This window comes from Chrysemys picta, chromosome 1 (genome assembly GCF_011386835.1).
Source record: "Chrysemys picta bellii isolate R12L10 chromosome 1, ASM1138683v2, whole genome shotgun sequence".
Lineage (NCBI taxonomy): Eukaryota > Metazoa > Chordata > Testudines > Emydidae > Chrysemys > Chrysemys picta.
The window spans coordinates 342767681-342778751 of record NC_088791.1 but is presented as its reverse complement, the minus strand read 5'-3'; the positions used below and the strand labels follow the sequence as shown (position 1 = coordinate 342778751).

At 57.6% G+C, this 11071-nt stretch overlaps 1 long non-coding RNA gene across 1 annotated transcript; it reads right to left on the bottom strand.

Moving 5' to 3' along the window:
• Positions 1 to 208: 208 nt before the first annotated feature.
• LOC135980956 (uncharacterized) lies at positions 209 to 10741 on the bottom strand. Its single transcript, XR_010597916.1, has 5 exons — positions 5015 to 10741; positions 4791 to 4882; positions 4340 to 4403; positions 687 to 738; positions 209 to 291 (listed from the first exon to the last, which is right to left on the bottom strand). It is a non-coding gene; the product is annotated as an uncharacterized LOC135980956 (long non-coding RNA).
• Positions 10742 to 11071: the final 330 nt, after the last annotated feature.

Sequence of the window (11071 nt, the reverse complement as noted above, 5' to 3'; positions counted from 1 at the left end):
GCTGACTGGAGCCGCCAGGGTCCCTTTTCGAGCGGGTGTTCCGGTCGAAAACCGGACACCTGGCAACCCTAGACAGGATGCTGGAAGCCAGCAAGATTCCTCTACTATTAAAGGTGCAGTGCCCAGAAAAGAGAAGGCCGACATCTCAGTCACATGGCTACACGCGGCCTAGTGCACAGTGAGGAAAGTTGGCCGCACACACTTGGAAATCAGCAGCAGCTTTATTATGCAACAAACAACTCGATGCCATGTTAACTCTGGCCCGTCCTTCTGTGACGCTTGGAAAGGCTCCTATGAGAGGGGGGAAAAAAAACCACAGTAAAAACAATGATCTTCAGATACATATTGATCTTCCAAACTCTCTGTTTCTATCCATCCAGCTTGCATCTAAACACTCTACACTCATATTAAAGCAACCATCGTTTCCACCGGAAAGGACCACGTTTCCTGCCCCTCTAGGGTTACAGGGGTGTACCCAGGGCCAGCACAACCCATTAGGCAACCTAGGCGGTTGCCTTGGGCACTAACATTTGGGGGGCGGCGACCGCGGCGGCCGGATCTTCGGCTGCCCCTGTTGTCGTCGGTATTTTGGGGACGGGACCTTCCGCCACCTAGGGCCGCAAAAACACTGGCGGCGCTCCTGAGTGTACCTAGAGCTGTAGTGCACGGCCCGTGTCTGTGCTTACCTCGCTAGTCCTGGAACAGCTCCTCGGGAAACAGCACCTCAGCCCTTCTGGCCTGGAATAGGAAGAGGAAGGATTAATCATTCAAACACATCACAGCCCATGTCACCATGGGGCTGAAGGGGTCCTGCTACTCAGACTGCATCAATGGGCACAGAGACCGGACATAATCTGATTCGCTGCAAAGGGACCTAAGAGGAGAAAAACGTAGGGGAGGCAGAGCATCAGCGCCACCCTGTGGTGAGTGGCTTACATGACTAGTTTCTGCCTTACTTTTTTGGAAGAACAATACAAAGTCCTAACTAAGGGGGAACTGTTTCCTTGCAGTGAGCCCAGGACGAATTCCCACCAGAGGGGCTGCTGCTGGGCTAGGGTGTTAACTTGGACCCTGCCTTCCTTTGCAATCCCCAAGCCTCTTCAAGCGCAGTCAATTAGGACTCCAGGAACAGAGGTGGTTGCTTTGGGTAGGTCTACACTTGGGGCTATTTCGACCCTGCTAGCACGGGTGTAACAGCAGTGTAGATGGTGAGGACTGGCTAAGGCAAGTAAAGGGACGCTTGAACCCTATGGCTATGCGCCCTACATGCCCATTCAGGGCCTCCCCAGTCTACGCTGCTATATTTAGTAGGGTAGAGTCCTGCCCCTTCCCCGCTGCCAGAGCCTTTCCCCACGGCAGTGAAAGATTCCAGTGGGGAAAGGCTCTGGTGGGGGGAGGCAGTGCGGAATGGCACCGGCAGCTCCCCAAGCTGAGCCTGGCTGCCCTCCCTACCACAGCCTTTCACGTGTAGCTACACGCACCCTACATGCTGACGTAGGTGTAGACAAGGCCTTTGTGTAATAAAGGACAGTGCAGGATGGAAGAGGGACAGGGTCAGGATTTAAGGATCATGGAAGCTTTTTTTTTGTTAGCTGCTGTATGGAGATGGCTGCTGTGTTCGTAAAGGGACCCATGTAGCACAGAAATAGTTCAGGGTCTGGGACAGGGTGTCACATTTTTCCTTGTCCTTCTGCACCTCAAAACTTTTTTTTTTAAAAGGCTACTAGTCAAATCCTGCAGTTGGGAGCCCAGTGTGCAGTGCACACAGCCCAGATACACACCAGGGGTTATTGTAATCAGCGACTGCCCCAAGCCACATCATTCAGCTCTGGCTCCGGATCCAGATCTCAGCGTCCCCAAGTCCACCAGTGCTGGGTTTGGGGTTTCCAGTCTGAGCTCATCTCTCACTGCCATGATCATTTCAAAGCCTCGGCCAACACACTCCAGTGTCCTGAGTGACTGATGCTGCAGGGCTAGAGATCCTCAGCTGGTGGGAATTTGCAGAGCTCCATTGCCGTCCATAGCACTAAGCCAATTTGCACCATCCGAGCAGCTGGTTCTTGGAGTCTGGTACTGACTAGTGAAGGACTAGCTATAGGCATTAGCAGACTGAATCAAACTTGAGTTCCATCCAGTCCAGGAGCCCATCTCTGACAGCAGCCAGCACCCGATGGTTCAGAGGATGCTGTCAGAATCTCACAGTAGCAGCTGTGGAAGAATCTGTCTCCCAGATCGGCTTTCTACAGATCTCTAATAGGCCTTTGTCCTTATTCTCCCCCAAAGCGGAGTGACGTTAGCGCAGGAAGGAACAAAGGTACCTGTTCTAAATAGAGTTCAGCCTGAGAATTAGTCTGAATCCAATATGCTGACAGGCTGAAAAACATGAAGGGCCCAGCCGGCTCTGTAGTGCTCTGCGCTTTCCCAGCCAGCCAGGTCCTTCCTGAAGCCGTTGTTCAGAAAATAGGGGTCTCCTCAGAATTGCCCTGGGCTCATGTGCGCACGGTGGCTGGGGTGGGAGACTCAGTGGGGACAAGAGCCAGAGTCAGTCCAGAGCGACTGTAGGAGAACTACGCTGCGAGCTGGACTGTCCCCGTCCCAGGCAAACCGACAGGCTGCTTTAATGGTTAACGTGGTCTTGCCTCCAGCTTTCCTGTCTTCGTTTTAAGCAATTGTCCCGGCCTCCTGAGAATGTGAATAACTCCCGTAGGCTCGCTGATCACCGGGACCACACTCGCCCGGAGCCTTCCCCTTGCCATCAGCTCCCTCACTCCGTGCCCATAACTCTCCTCCCACAGTCCAGGGACCAGTTATTTTGCCCTTTGCTGTATTTTGTCTAGAGTCTCCTCTGTAAATGTGTGTGTGTGTGTGAGGGTGGGGGTGGGGGAGGGGTGAGAATTGCCATATGAAAGGTGGTGAGGAGAGAGCTTGTCTCTAGCTCTACAGAGCTTTGATCTCCTTGCTGTGATTCATACCCCTACTGCTGCAGAATAGAGGTGAAGGAGGCATGACCTAGTCTAGTGGCACTAGCCCATTTCAGTCATGAGGACAGAGGTTGCTGTGCTCTGGGTTTATCCTGCCAGCCTGGGGCTGGCCAATCACTGTACTGTTATGTAATAAGGGTCCCCTGTGGAACGCATAATGAGCTAGCCAGGGTCAAAGGTTACTTGGTCCGTCCTCAGCCATGAATTTTAGCAGGCGGATGCTGCTCCTCCTTGTTTTCTCCTCTTTGTGGACTTTGGCGGTGCCCAGCAGTTCGTGTGTTGGGGGATCAACAAGGAAAAAAGAAGTTTAGCGACAGCAGAGAAAGGGGAACCCTGGATTAGCTTTATTCCAGCTCAATCATCACACCATTAATGATGGAAATGGTCTCTGCTCTGTCCTTTGTAGGGCTCAAAGAACACATTCCCTTCTCCATGGGCCTGGGCCAAAGCCCATTAAAGACAACAGAGAGACTGACTTCTGTGAGCTTTGTTTGGATCAGGCCACCTTGAACAAAGAGGGGTTGGACTCATTCCTGCGTCACTAGGCTTAGCCTATAACCATCTCACTGTCCACTGTTTCCTTTGACTGACGGGCTGGTCTCACCCTCACTCAGTTCCCGGACTAAGGAACTGGATCTGGGGAGTTTGTACCCAATATCCCCCACCTCCTCCCTCTTTACATCTGAGGGTCTCTCTGATGAGTCCTTGCTGAGGACTGTCAAGTCATATTGCCCAGGCCTGATCTTCTTTGACTAAACACCAGGAAATACGGGCTTCCAGGGCTCCATCTGTGTCTTTGCATTAACCAGGTGTATCTTCCTGCCTCATTTAACTACCAGGCTCCTCTGATCAGCGAAGCAGCAGAAAAGCTTCCTGACTCAGGATACAGAGTAACTCTGCTGCTCAGTGCAGCATCTGCCAACATGCCAGCCTTCAGGCCCAGCCTGTGATATGGTTCTGCAGATCCTAGGCTCCGTGCAGATCCTGGCAGCTGCGTGGGAATGTGCCTGAAAGCCGCTTTTGTGAGCCACCCCCACTAACTTGGAGGCCATCTGGCCACTGGGCCAGCCCCCAGCATAAAGCAGAGAAGCCTCGGGGATGCCGCAGCCATGCCCCCTCTCCCTTGGGAACACCTCCCTCTCCTGAGGCTGGGAGGAGGGTGGTGTTGGAGCCATTACAACAGGCCGATGGCGCCCATTACAGAAGAGGATCATCACACAGTGGATGACCAAAGTACACAGTACAAATTAGATCCCATTGGTGCCATGACAGGGCCTCTGCGTCCCCATTGCCATCTCCTTGACCCACATCCTGGGACCTCTGCTTCCTCACTGCACTAACCTAAGGATATTACTTACGTTCACGTACCAAGTCCAGGTCTTCTGATCTGGGTCTGTCTGCCGGCGTGCTCGACAGTGCACCCTATGGAATCAACACAACGGCTCTCCTGTCAATGCTTACATTCTCCAGGGCGAACTTTCAGAGGTTCAGCCTCTCAACAAAGAGAGCAGTTTTCAAGACGTCTCACGGGAAATCAAACTCAGTCACAATCTGGGAAATTACCTAGGGACTGATGGCCGAATGCTACGCTATTTCCACTGTTCCAGAGGGATTTCCTCAGAAGTATCTGGATGATTATGGTTTCAACACAACCCCTGCCTTTTACATAAACCCCAGGCCACCCCACTTACAGGTCAAGAAATGAGGATGCAAGGTGCCCCAGACATACATATGGGGCGCTGCCAGTTGTGAGAATATGGGACTGAGCAACGCTCTGCAATCTCAGTTCAACAAGTCAACAAAACTTACCTCAGCAAAGAAGGCAACTGAGGTGAGCGTGTGCTTCTTCCTGCCCCACTTGGGCCTTGGGCCTGAAATCCTTCCCTCTCTCATGTGGGGCTCTGGAACATAAATACCCATGAGTAACAGGGACAGCAAGCTCTACAGAGCAAATCCGTACGGCAGATGGTAGAAAGAATAGCTTATACTATCTATCTATCTGTCTATCTATCATTACATGTTAATTTACTTACAGCATCTAGGCCTCCCCATTGTAGCTGAATGGCTCACAGTCAGAAGCTGGGATGTATCTGTTGAGGGGCTGGATTGTAGGATGAGAGTCCATGCATAGGCTCAGGCCAATATCTTCTTATGTCACTCTCCAAAGTCTGGCACTAACATTCATATTCAGGCATCTAAACGAGTGGATTCATTTTCAGAGGAGCTGAACAGCCACGGCTTCGGCAGATTCGAGTGAGAAGTTCTTGGTATTCAGCATTTGAGAAAAGTCAGGCCATTTATTTAGGTGCCTGAGTGCGGCATTGCAGCCTCTGCCATGGGTCGTTTACAATGAATACGGAATCAACATCATCTTGGCACGACAACCAAGTTCAGGATCTAATCGAACTGTATCCTCTCTGTACTGCTGTACGGTTGTGAAACATTGGGACTGCGCCGCACAGAGTGGGCAAAGCTGGAGGCTTTCCACATAAAATGCCAACGTTGTATATTGGGCATAGAGTGGAACGACTTCATTTGTAAAGCAGATGTTTATGGTCGCTCCGGTCTACAGACTACTGGGGCCATTGTCCGCAGATGGCGTCTTATGCTTTTCAGAGGACATGTGGAGAGTATGCCACAAGACCAGGCCTGCACAACATACGGCCCGTGGGGGCCCACTGTGTGGCCCGCAGGGGGATTCTAAACCCCACGCACACAAAGTCCCGAGGCTGGCGTGGCGGCGTGTAGTGAGTCGGTATGGCTCCCCTCCTGCCCAGAAGAGGGAGCACCCTTGCAGGCAGAGGAGTGGGTGGAGCCACCGCCGCCTGTTCCCGCCCCCCGGAAGTCAAGGGGCAGGACAGGAAGTATAAAGGCCGGCCGCCAGAGCTCAGTCAGCCGCCAGCCACTGCAGGAAGCAGACGTGCGGCCGGGAGCTCCCGGCCGGGAGACCTCCGAGGCCCGAGGACAGTACCCTGACTGGCCGGAGCTGCCCCGGACCTGCTATGAGGAGGGCCTGAGCCTTAAATTAACTGTAGTCGGCTCAGCCCCTGCACCGGAGGGCCTGAGCCTTAAATTAACTGTTGTCGGCTCAGCCCCTGCACCGGAGGGCCTGAGCCCCGAACTAACTGTTGTCGGCTCAGCCCCTGCACCGGAGGGCCTGAGCCCCGAACTAACTGTTGTCGGCTCAGCCCCTGCACCGGAGGGCCTGAGCCCCGAACTAACTGTTGTCGGCTCAGCCCCTGCACCGGAGGGCCTGAGCCCCGAACTAACTGTTGTTGGCTCAGCCCCTGCACCGGAGGGCCTGAGCACCAAACTAACTGTTGTCGGCTCAGCCCCTGCACCGGAGGGCCTTAGCCCCGAACTAACTGTTGTCGGCTCAGCCCCTGCACCGGAGGGCCTGAGCCTTAAATTAACTGTTGTCGGCTCAGCCCCTGCACCGGAGGGCCTGAGCCCCGAACTAACTGTTGTCGGCTCAGCCCCTGCACCAGAGGGCCTGAGTCAGGACTAACTGTGGTCGGCTCAGCCCCTGCACCAGAGGGCCTGAGCCTTAAATTAACTGTTGTCGGCTCAGCCCCTGCACCGGAGGGCCTGAGCCCCGAACTAACTGTTGTCAGCTCAGCCCCTGCACCAGAGGGCCTGAGCCCCGAACTAACTGTTGTCGGCTCAGCCCCTGCACCGGAGGGCCTGAGCCCCGAACTAACTGTTGTCGGCTCAGCCCCTGCACCAGAGGGCCTGAGTCCGGACTAACTGTGGTCGGATCAGCCCCTGCACCAGAGGGCCTGAGCCCTAAATTAACTGTTGTCGGCTCAGCCCCTGCACCGGAGGGCCTGAGACCCGAACTAACTGTTGTCGGCTCAGCCCCTGCACCAGAGGGCCTGAGCCTTAAATTAACTGTTGTCGGCTCAGCCCCTGCACCGGAGGGCCTGAGCCCCGAACTACCTGTTGTCGGCTCAGCCCCTGCACCGGAGGGCCTGAGCCCCAAACTAACTGTTGTCGGCTCAGCCCCTGCACCAGAGGGCCTGAGCCTTAAATTAACTGTTGTCGTCTCAGCCCCTGCACCGGAGGGCCTGAGCCCCGAACTAACTGTTGTCGGCTCAGCCCCTGCACCAGAGGGCCTGAGCCCCGAACTAACTGTTGTCGGCTCAGCCCCTGCACTGGAGGGCCTGAGCCTTAAATTAACTGTTGTCGGCTCAGCCCCTGCACTGGAGGGCCTGAGCCTTAAATTAACTGTTGTCAGCTCAGCCCCTGCACCGGAGGGCCTGAGCCCCGAACTAACTGTTGTCGGCTCAGCCCCTGCACCGGAGGGCCTGAGCCCCGAACTAACTGTTGTCGGCTCAGCCCCTGCACCGGAGGGCCTGAGCCCCGAACTAACTGTTGTCAGCTCAGCCCCTGCACCGGAGGGCCTGGGCCTTAAATTAACTGTTGTCGGCTCAGCCCCTGCACTGGAGGGCCTGAGCCTTAAATTAACTGTTGTCAGCTCAGCCCCTGCACCGGAGGGCCTGAGCCCCGAACTAACTGTTGTCGGCTCAGCTCCTGCACCGGAGGGCCTGAGCCCCGAACTAACTGTTGTCGGCTCAGCCCCTGCACCGGAGGGCCTGGGCCTTAAATTAACTGTTGTCGGCTCAGCCCCTGCACCAGAGGGCCTGAGCCTTAAAATAACTGTTGTCAGCTCAGCCCCTGCACCGGTGGGCCTGAGCCCCGAACTAACTGTTGTCGGCTCAGCCCCTGCACCGGAGGGCCTGAGCCCCGAACTAACTGTTGTCGGCTCAGCCCCTGCACCGGAGGGCCTGAGCCCCGAACTAACTGTTGTCGGCTCAGCCCCTGCACCGGAGGGCCTGAGCCCCGAACTAACTGTTGTCGGCTCAGCCCCTGCACCGGAGGGCCTGAGCACCAAACTAACTGTTGTCGGCTCAGCCCCTGCACCGGAGGGCCTTAGCCCCGAACTAACTGTTGTCGGCTCAGCCCCTGCACCGGAGGGCCTGAGCCTTAAATTAACTGTTGTCGGCTCAGCCCCTGCACCGGAGGGCCTGAGCCCCGAACTAACTGTTGTCGGCTCAGCCCCTGCACCAGAGGGCCTGAGTCAGGACTAACTGTGGTCGGCTCAGCCCCTGCACCAGAGGGCCTGAGCCTTAAATTAACTGTTGTCGGCTCAGCCCCTGCACCGGAGGGCCTGAGCCCCGAACTAACTGTTGTCAGCTCAGCCCCTGCACCAGAGGGCCTGAGCCCCGAACTAACTGTTGTCGGCTCAGCCCCTGCACCGGAGGGCCTGAGCCCCGAACTAACTGTTGTCGGCTCAGCCCCTGCACCAGAGGGCCTGAGTCCGGACTAACTGTGGTCGGATCAGCCCCTGCACCAGAGGGCCTGAGCCTTAAATTAACTGTTGTCGGCTCAGCCCCTGCACCGGAGGGCCTGAGCCCCGAACTAACTGTTGTCGGCTCAGCCCTGCACCAGAGGGCCTGAGCCCCGAACTAACTGTTGTCGGCTCAGCCCCTGCACTGGAGGGCCTGAGCCCCGAGCTAACTGTTGTCTGCTCAGCCCCTGCACCGGAGGGCCTGAGCCCCGAACTAACTGTTGTCTGCTCAGCCCCTGCACCGGAGGGCCTGAGCCCCGAACTACCTGTTGTCGGCTCAGCCCCTGCACCGGAGGGCCCGAGACCCGAACTAACTGTTGTCGGCTCAGCCCCTGCACCAGAGGGCCTGAGCCTTAAATTAACTGTTGTCGGCTCAGCCCCTGCACCGGAGGGCCTGAGCCCCGAACTACCTGTTGTCGGCTCAGCCCCTGCACCGGAGGGCCTGAGCCCCAAACTAACTGTTGTCGGCTCAGCCCCTGCACCAGAGGGCCTGAGCCTTAAATTAACTGTTGTCGTCTCAGCCCCTGCACCGGAGGGCCTGAGCCCCGAACTAACTGTTGTCGGCTCAGCCCCTGCACCAGAGGGCCTGAGCCCCGAACTAACTGTTGTCGGCTCAGCCCCTGCACTGGAGGGCCTGAGCCTTAAATTAACTGTTGTCGGCTCAGCCCCTGCACTGGAGGGCCTGAGCCTTAAATTAACTGTTGTCAGCTCAGCCCCTGCACCGGAGGGCCTGAGCCCCGAACTAACTGTTGTCGGCTCAGCCCCTGCACCGGAGGGCCTGAGCCCCGAACTAACTGTTGTCGGCTCAGCCCCTGCACCGGAGGGCCTGAGCCCCGAACTAACTGTTGTCAGCTCAGCCCCTGCACCGGAGGGCCTGGGCCTTAAATTAACTGTTGTCGGCTCAGCCCCTGCACTGGAGGGCCTGAGCCTTAAATTAACTGTTGTCAGCTCAGCCCCTGCACCGGAGGGCCTGAGCCCCGAACTAACTGTTGTCGGCTCAGCCCCTGCACCGGAGGGCCTGAGCCCCGAACTAACTGTTGTCGGCTCAGCCCCTGCACCGGAGGGCCTGGGCCTTAAATTAACTGTTGTCGGCTCAGCCCCTGCACCAGAGGGCCTGAGCCTTAAAATAACTGTTGTCAGCTCAGCCCCTGCACCGGAGGGCCTGAGCCCCGAACTAACTGTTGTCGGCTCAGCCCCTGCACCGGAGGGCCTGAGCCCCGAACTAACTGTTGTCGGCTCAGACCCTGCACCAGAGGACCTGAGCCCCGAACTAACTGTTGTCGGCTCAGCCCCTGCACCGGAGGGCCTGAGCCTTAAATTAACTGTTGTCGGCTCAGCCCCTGCACCGGAGGGCCTGAGCCCCGAACTAACTGTTGTCGGCTCAGCCCCTGCACCGGAGGGCCTGAGCCCCGAACTAACTGTTGTCAGCTCAGCCCCTGCACCGGGGGGCCTGAGCCCCGAACTAACTGTTGTCGGCTCAGCCCCTGCACCGGAGGGCCTGAGCCTTAAATTAACTGTTGTCAGCTCAGCCCCTGCACCGGAGGGCCTGAGCCCCGAACTAACTGTTGTCGGCTCAGCCCCTGCACCAGAGGGCCTGAGCCCCGAACTAACTGTTGTCTGCTCAGCCCCTGCACCAGAGGGCCTGAGCCTCAAACTAACTGTTGTCGGCTCAGCCCCTGCACCAGAGGGCCTGAGCCTCAAACTAACTGTTGTCTGCTCAGCCCCTGCACCGGAGGGCCTGAGCCCCGAACTAACTGTTGTCGACTCAGCCCCTGCACCAGAGGGCCTGAGCCTTAAATTAACTGTTGTCGGCTCAGCCCCTGCACCGGAGGGCCTGAGCCCCGAACTAACTGTTGTCGGCTCAGCCCCTGCACCAGAGGGCCTGAGCCCCGAACTAACTGTTGTCTGCTCAGCCCCTGCACCGGAGGGCCTGAGCCCCGAACTAACTGTTGTCGGCTCAGCCCCTGCACCGGAGGGCCTGAGCCCCGAACTAACTGTTGTCGGCTCAGCCCCTGCACCAGAGGGCTTGAGCCCCGAACTAACTGTTGTCGGCTCAGCCGCTGCACCAGAGGGCCTGAGCCTTAAATTAACTGTTGTCAGCTCAGTCCCTGCACCAGAGGGCCTGAGCCTTGAACTAACTGTTGTCTGCTCAGCCCCTGCACCAGCTGGCCTAAGCCCTGAACTCACGGTCACCTGCTCAGCCCCTGTCTGAGGGCCTGAGCCCTGAGCTAGCTGTCGGTTTTGCTCCTCCCCTGCACCGGAGGACCAGAGCTTCTAAACTAACTGGCTGTTTACTTCCAGCAGTAGTGAGTCGGTGTGGCTCCCCTCCCGCCCAGGAGGGTTGAGACCCGGCACGGACCTATTACACGGCGCTTCCTGGGGCAGCTCCTGGTGGCGTGCCTGCCCGCCGACAGGAGCCAGCAATGCGGGACAAGGGGATGGAGCCCTCGCGTGCTGCCGCCGCGCCTCAACCCCCCCCCGCCCCAAGTAGGACACGGAGCCCGCGCGCGCCGCTGCCCCTCCCCACTGCCCCAAGCGGGACACGGGCACGGAGCCCTCACTCCGTCCACCCCAGCGGGACACAGGGCTCTGCCACCGCCCCCGTCCTGAGCGCTTTTTGGCCTACTCCCCGCCCCTGGGACTCCTTCCCCATCCAACCCCCCGCGTTCCTTGATGCCCCCCCCCGGGATCCCTGCCCCATCCACCCCCTTCCCTGTCCCCTGACTGCCCTCCGCCGCCC